Source organism: Ovis aries, chromosome X (genome assembly GCF_016772045.2).
Source record: "Ovis aries strain OAR_USU_Benz2616 breed Rambouillet chromosome X, ARS-UI_Ramb_v3.0, whole genome shotgun sequence".
NCBI classification, from domain to species: Eukaryota; Metazoa; Chordata; class Mammalia; order Artiodactyla; family Bovidae; genus Ovis; species Ovis aries.
The window spans coordinates 91,178,306-91,186,772 of record NC_056080.1 but is presented as its reverse complement, the minus strand read 5'-3'; the positions used below and the strand labels follow the sequence as shown (position 1 = coordinate 91,186,772).

Genomic DNA, 8,467 nt, shown 5'->3' with positions numbered 1-8,467 from the left:
TTTCCAATGAGTCAATTTTTGCATCAGATGGACAAAGTATTGGAGTTTCAGCTTCAACATCAGTCCTTCCAATGAATATTTAGGAATATTCACTACTCATCAGTGAAATGCAAATCAAAACCACAATGAGATGGCACCTCACACCTGGCTATGATCAAAAAAAAAAAAAAAACACAAATAACAAATGCTAGGGAGGATGTGGAGAAAAGGGAATTCTCATACATTGTTGGTGGGAACATAAACTGGTGAAGCCACTGTGGAAAACAGTATTGAGATTCTTCAAAAAACTAAAAAAAAAAAAAAAAGAAGAAGAAGAAGAAGAAGAAGAAGAAGGCTTTTTGAGCCATTAGCATTTCTGTTGAGGTACTCAGTCAACTTTTTGATGTTTTCAATACACTGAATTCTTCAGTAGAGTTGAAGAAATGCAAGTTCTCCTGGGAAGAAATATAGATGTGACATTTTTTTTCACATGTTGGTTGAACTGTCCAGTCAGACACTAGCCTGCACCACCATCAGCCCTATGGACCTGTATGCCATTACATCAGCATTCCCTATTCCATGGTGGCCTTCATGAGTTCATCCACAACAGAATTTACTGAGTGGCTCTCCTAGTTGTTTCTATTTGGGGAAAAGAATAAATAAAAGAAAAAGAGAAAATAAATCACTCTATTCTAGACAGAAATTTCCAAATATTGAGTTGACACTGCAATGGTACTGTTTCCTATCCATCTGTGCTTATCTGCTTTGCACAATCAACACTTATTGTCTGGGATTTCAAGCAGCATAATTTTTTTTCTAGAAATACAGTTCCCCTTTGACATTTAATCAACCTTTCAAATAGTCATTTGCTATAATAGAAAAATGATGAAAAATGCTTATTCTTTCACCTCATTAATTGTTTTCACAGTGAGTCATAGATTGGATTTTTTTTAGCAGAATGGAACTAAAAATTCTGAACTTTTTTGAAACAGGTATTAAGTGACTATCTAAATCAGTTTCCATGGTGTCTTTTTTAAGCTAATTATTTTTTAACAACTTTATAAAGAAATAACTCATATACCATAAAATTAAGTCCTCTAAAGTGTACATCTTTAGTGGCTTTTAACATACTCACAGAGTTGTACAACCATCACCAGTTTTCAATATTAGAATGTTTTAATCACCCCCAAAGAAACTTCATACCTATTACAGTCACTGCCCATTCTCAATACCCTCTCCTCCCTCTCACACCTGCAACCACTCATCTACTTTCTCTCTGTGTAGATTTGCCTATTTTGGACATTTCACATAAATAGAATCATATGACATGTGATCTTTTGTATCTGAATTCTTTCATTTAGCATCATGCTGTCAAGGTTCATCCACATTGTAGCATGAATCAGGACTGCATTCCTTTTTATAATCATAATGCTCCACTGTGGACAAACCATACTTGCTTATCCATTTATCAGTTGATGGAAATTTGGACTATTACTACTTTTTGGCTATTATGAATTACATGTTGATGAGTATCCATGTACAAGCTTTTGTTTAGACAGCTGGTCCCATTTCTCTGAGCTCTGTACCTAGGAGTGGAATTGCTGCTTTTCCCCAAAAGTTTAAACAATGGTAATTTGAACAAATTATTGTAGAGATGAGTTATAAAGTTAAAATAATTGTAAGTCTTATAAAACCACTCTAGGCAGACAAGAATTAGTATTAGAAATATTTAATTTAAAGGTTAAAATTCTAAAAGATGATGCTGTGAAAGTGCTGCACTCAATATGTTAGCAAATTTGGAAAACTCAGCAGTGGCCACAGGACTGGAAAAGGTCAGTTTTCATTCCAATCCCAAAGAAAGGTAACGCTAAAGAATGTTCAAACTACCGCACAATTGCACTCATCTCACATGCTAGTAAAGTAATGCTCAAAATTCTCCAAGCCAGGTTTCAGCAATATGTGAACCGTGAAATTCCAAATGTTCAAGCTGGTTTTAGGAAAGGCAGAGAACCCAGAGATCAAATTGCCAATATCCACTGGATCATTGAAAAAGCAAGAGAGTTCCAGAAAAAAAACATCTATTTCTGCTTCATTGACTATGCCAAAGCCTTTGACTGTGTGGATCACAATAAACTGTGGAAAATTCTGAAAGAGATGGAAATACCAGACCACCTGACCTATCTCTTGAGAAACCTGTATACAGGTCAGGAAGCAACAGTTAGAACTGGACGTGGAAAAACAGACTGGTTCTAAATAGAAAAGGAGTACGTCAAGGCTGTATATGGTCATCCTGCTTATTTAACTTCTATGCAGAATACATCATGAGAAATGCTGGGCTGGAGGAAGCATAAGCTGGAATCAAGTTTACTGGGGGAAATATCAATAACCTCAGATATGCAGATGACTCCACCCTTATGACAGAAAGTGAAGAGGAGCTAAAAAGCCTCTTGATGAAAGTGAAAGAGGAGAGTGAAAAAGTTGGCTTAAAGCTCAACATTCAGAAAACTAAGATCATGGCATCTGGTCCCATCACTTCATGTGAAATAGATTGGGAAACAGTGGAAACAGTGGCTGATTTTATTTTTCTGGGCTCCAAAATCACTGCAGATGGTGATTGCAGCCATGAAATTAAAAGATGCTTGATCCTTGGAAGGAAAGTTATGCCCAACCTAGATAGCATATTAAAAAGCCGAGACATTGCTTTGCCAAAATAGGTCCATCTGGTCAAGGCTATCATTTTCCCTGTAGTCATGTATGGATGTGAGAGTGGGACTATAAGGAAAGCTGAGCACCAAAGAATTGATGTTTTTGAACTGTGGTGTTGGAGAAAATTCTTGAGAGTCTCTTGGACTGCAAGGAGATCCAACCAGTCCATCCTAAAGGAGATCAGTCCTGAGTGTTAATTGTAGGGACTGATGTTGAAGCTGAAACTCCAATACTTTGGCCACCTGATGCAAAGGGTTGACTCATTTGAAAAGACCCTGATGCTGGGAAAGATTGAGGGCAGGAGGAGAAGGGGGCAACAGAGGATGAGATGGTTGGATGGCATCACTGACACAACAGACATGGGTTTGGTTGGACTCAGGAAGTTAGTGTTGGACAGGGAGGCCTGGCGTGCTGTGGTTCATGGGGTCGCAAAGAGTCAAACACGACTGAGCGACTGAACTTAACCAAAAGGTTAAAAAGACTGAAAGATTATTTCTCAGATTTAATAGCTTGTAATTAAGCTATTAACATTAACAATTCAGGAAGCTATTTTATTATTGGTCATTATAAGTTAGGTTTCTTTCTGTCTGTTTTAGAGTCACTATTCCTATTTATGAATTTCACTACTGTAAAACTTTAAATTATGCTAAGAAGGATTGCTTTGTCAGATTATAACCCTTAGGCCATTTGTATGTTTAATTTACAAGATTTAAAATAGCTGGATTGTTATATTTGTGAATAATTAAATGAACTAATACTGTGATAGAAAATATAAAAACAGGTGAACATAAAATGTGCCTGTTCTTTCTTTCATTCACTAGGAATAAGGAATGCAATTTGCTATAAAAATCACAGAATATTTTGCTGGCTTTAGTTTGAAAATGCAAGCACTAGCTTTTTAAAGTAGCACTGTTTATTATAGCCAGAACATGGAAACAACCTAGATGTCCATCAGCAGATGAATGGACAAGAAAGCTGTGGTACATATACACAATGGAGTATTACTCAGCCGTTAAAAAGAATTCATTTGAATCAGTTCTGATGAGATGGATGAAACTGGAGCCAATTATACAGAGTGAAGTAAGCCAGAAAGAAAAACACCAATACAGTATACTAACACATATATATGGAATTTAGGAAGATGGCAATGACGACCCTGTATGCAAGACAGGGAAAGAGACACAGATGTGTATAATGGACTTTTGGACTCAGAGGGAGAGGGAGAGGGTGGGACGATTTGGGAGAGTGACATTCTAACATGTATACTATCATGTAAGAATTGAATCGCCAGTCTATGTCTGACGCAGGATGCAGCATGCTTGGGGCTGGTGCATGGGGATGACCCAGAGAGATGTTATGGGGAGGGAGGTGGGAGGGGGTTCATGTTTGGGAACGCATGTAAGAATTAAAGATTGTAAAATTAAAAAAAAAGAAAAAAAAATAAAATAAAAATTATTATAAATGTAAAAAAAAAGTATTTCCTCAAAAATATCATTTAATACATTTAATTGAAATGATTCATGCTCTGATATAACTGCACTGTCAGTTTCTTTTTTTTTTTTTTTTATTTAAGACCTTTATTAACAGGTGCTTGCAGTTTGTTGCCTTTTTTTTTTTGAAAAAATCAAGCTGTAAACTTTTATTACAAATTAAAAATGAGGTTCTTAAAAATCTCAACTTGACCAGATATGAAACAATTTAAAAACCTTTAAAGGTGTATTGAGAAAAAACAGGCTTTTTTTTTTTTTAAAAAACACGTTTGTCATTACCAAAAAGAGACGTCTTTAGGTAAAAATAATAAAAACCCCATGCTGCATAGATAATGCAGATAGTTCTAGTTATCTGGTCAACAGGCAAAAAGCAAGCACTTAAGGTCTTCAGCTCCAATCTTTTGTTCATTTCTTATTGCTGGAATTTCATATTCATTTCTTCTTGTTGGATGACTAAACCGGATGATGGTAGAGATGGTAAGCCGGCATTTACTCAGCCCCACCCTGCTCAGCCTCGGGAGCGGACGAATTCTCAGCTGGTGGATCGGCTGCTTTTGTCTCTTTGCCATCTTGTGGTTTAGGGTTTTACCGACGTTGAGGTGGCTGCTGACCTTGGGTCTCATCTCCTTGGTTTTCCTTATCTTCTTCATTGCCGTCCTCTCTGGGCTGTCTTTGGCAAGGAGGGCCCCTGCGGAATCGTGGTCTGTAGCCCCGATACAGGTTCTGTCTCACTGGTCTGCCTTGTTCTCCGGCACCTTGGTTGTCAGCACCCTCCATCACTTCTCCCTGCACAGGAGGGTTGGAGTACTGTGGTCGACGCCCGTAGGGTCTCCGCATGTAGTAAGGTGGGAACCTCCGCCTGCGGTAGGGCCGGCGCTGTTGGGCCTGGCCTTCGGGAGCGCTCTCCGATCCCTCATTCTTTTCCCCACTCTCACTATTCTGGTAATTCTGCTGGTAATTGCGTGGAGGACCCCTGCGACGTGGATAGCGTCTATAATGGTTACGGTCTGCTGCGTATTTACTGCCTTGCACTGGAACTCCACCAGGGCCTGTAACATTCGCTGCCTCCGCACCCTTTTCTCCTTCAACAACATCAAACTCCACAGTCTCTCCATCTCCTACACTGCGAAGGTACTTCCTGGGGTTATTCTTCTTTATGGCAGTCTGGTGTACAAATACATCTTCCTTGGTGTCATTCCTGTTGATGAAACCATATCCGTTTCTTACATTGAACCATTTTACTGTTCCCAAAACCTTCGTGCCGGGCTTGGTGTCGGCAGCGCTGAGGGCGGGGGCGGCGGGGGGGCGGCGGGCGGCTGCTGGTCTCGGCCTCGCTGCTCATAGTTGCGGTGATGGTGACTGCGGCTCCTCCCGGGGTGGGGCTGCTCAGGGCTCTCTGGGGTCCGCTCTCCGCTCCCGCTACCGATCGAACTGCACTGTCAGTTTCGATTAGGGCAGAAGGAATCAGCAGGAGACACTGAAATTCGGGGACTGAAAGCAGAGGTTTTGGGGTCACTGGTCCTGTCCAGCCCACTGCAATCAGCCAGCTCCTCACAACACCCCCAGGATGTCCTTAGGAGCTAATTAGGCCTCTAGCTACTTGCTCTAGAATCTAGGCTCTGTGTAGTCAATTGGAGGGCAGGGAAATTTCAAAACAAACTATGTGATGAAACATTTGATAACTTTTAAATGTCATTATTAACATACGGGTTTAGTCACATTTTCATGGAAAAGGCCCTGTTGCTAATTATGAAATATCCTTGCTCCTGTATAAGGCCAAGGCCTCCACTCATGCCTTAGATCTCATCCCTTCTTATCAACTAAAGGAGAGCACCCCAGCAACTCCCCCACCTATGCTTGTGTTTTCCCCTTATACTCCACGGTTCCCATCAGCACACAAACATCTGGTCACTACTCTGATTTTGCAAAACAGACTAGACAAACTTCCTTTGACCTTAATACTCCTGTCAGCTCTCTCCTCATTTTTATGTCTCATTTGCAGTAACATCCTTAGAAATAGTTCCCTAAATATCCTGCCTCTAATTCATCTCCCAATTTCATCTCTTAAACCCATTGCAATTCCAGCTTTCACTTCCATCTCCACCAAAGTTGATTCTGTCCTGACTTACATGTTATAAACCCCAGGGTCAATTTTCAATTGTCATTCAGTGGACCTATAGCCAACACTGAATATGACAGATGTTCTTTCCCTTTTCTTATTATGCTTCTTCACCTTCCAGGGAGTGTGGCTCTTGGTTCTTCTCCTCTCTGACTGCCTGTACCTTTGAAAGTTCCTTTCCAGTTGCTTTCCTTGCACTTTTCACACTGTTGTGCTCCATGGCTCAGTGCTTAGAGCAGGTCTCTTTTTTTATCTACACACCCCTCCTGGCTTTAAATACCACTCACATGTTGATAACAATCAAATTCCTATCACCAGTCCACACTTCTTTCCTTAACTCCTAATCAACATCTCCAACAGTGGTCTAATTCTCATCCCTAAGTGAATCTGTTCACAACTTCATTCTCAAAGTTTTAGCAAAACTGACTCCCTCCTCAGTCTTCTCCACACCACAGGTAGAAACATCATCCTTCTATGGCTTGGGCCAAAATGTTGGGCATCATCCTTGATTCCTCAACATATCCCTCTCTCATTGTTCATATCTAATCCTTCAGGACTTCCCTGGTGGTTCAGACAGTAAAGCATCTGCCTACAATATGGGAGACCCAGGTTCGATCCTTGGGTCAGGAAGATCCCCTGGAGAAGGAAATGGCACCCCATTCTAGTACTCTTGCCTGGAAAATCCCATGGATGGAGGAGCCTGGTAGGCTACAGTCCATGGGGTCGCCAAGAGTCAGACTCAATTGAGCAACTTCACTTTCATTTTTCTTTTAATCCTTCGGTACCTCACACTGCCTTGTAGAGCAACCATAATCTCCTGTCTAGTTCCCTGCAAAAGCTTCCTAACAGTTTTCCCCATTTCTTCCCTTTTCCCCCATAGCCTGTTCTCAAAATAATAACCAGAATGACCCTGCCATTACACAAACTGATAATTCACATTCCTACCATGGGCCTTTGTACTTACTGTTCCTTCCTCCTGGAAATCTCTTCTTGAATTCTGTCACCTCCATCGAAGTCCTCTCAATGTCCTCTTTTGGTGAGACCTCCTGTGCACACAGGCTCCTCCCTGGCTGTATGGATGTCAAGGTTCTGGCAGTAGCAGGGTCCTTCTACAACTTCAGCTTCATAGAGAGCATCTGCATCTTTGCACAGAGCAGCCTCGTTTCCATTGCTTCACATCTCACTGGGGTCCCATAATACCGTTTCCTCTCATTGTCACTTAAAGCTTGGAGACCGTAGTCCCTTCTAATTGTTTATATTCCCCAGCTGTTGTAACCTCGGACTGAGCAGGCCTTCTGTTGCTAGCCCTTGAGGGCTGCTGAAGCTGATACATAAACTAAAACTGATACTTAAAGGAGGCTTCCACAAATTAAAAAAAAATTAATAGACATGTGAAAATATCTAGTACAATTAAATTAGAAATAAACAATAAAAAGTATACATATATGCAAAAACACACTCCTAAATAACCACTGAGATAAAGAAGAAAGCATAATGCAACTTATAACTAAATAGTAATAAAAGTAATATATGTCAAGTATAGTAATAGTTGGTGGTATTGTATACAGATAGATACATTTTACTTCAGTTCAGTTCAGTTGCTCAGTCATGTCTGACTCTTTGTGACCCCATGAATCTCACCATGCCAGGCCTCCCTGTCCATCATCATCTCCTGGAGTTCACTCAGACTCACATCCATCGAGTCCCTGATGCCATCCAGCCATCTCATCCTCTGTCTTTCCCTTCTCCTCCTGCCCCCAATCCTTCCCAGCATCAGAGTCTTTTCCAATGAGTCAACTGTTCGCATGAGGTGGCCAAAGTACTGGAGTTTCAGCTTTAGCATCATCACTTCCAAAGAAATCCCAGGGTTGATCTCCTTCAGAATGGACTGGTTGGATCTCCTTGCAGTCCAAGGGACTCTCAAGAGTCTTCTCCAACACCACAGTTCAAAAGCATCAATTCTTCGGTGCTCAGCTTTCTTCACAGTCTAACTCTCACATCCATATATGACTACTGGAAAACCATAGCCTTGACTAGACGGACCTTTGTTGGCAAAGTAATGTCTCTGCTTTTCCAAGATGCTTACTCCTTGGAAGAAACGTTAATGACCAACCTAGATAGCATATTGAAAAGCAGAGACATTTTACTGAGTTTTACCTATTTGCCTAATTAT

The 8,467-nt window shown here is 40.7% G+C and overlaps 1 pseudogene; it reads right to left on the bottom strand.

The window, feature by feature from the left end:
• Nucleotides 1-4,309: 4,309 nt before the first annotated feature.
• Nucleotides 4,310-5,608, bottom strand: LOC114111316 (Y-box-binding protein 1-like; annotated as a pseudogene).
• Between the last annotated feature and the right edge of the window lie 2,859 nt (nucleotides 5,609-8,467).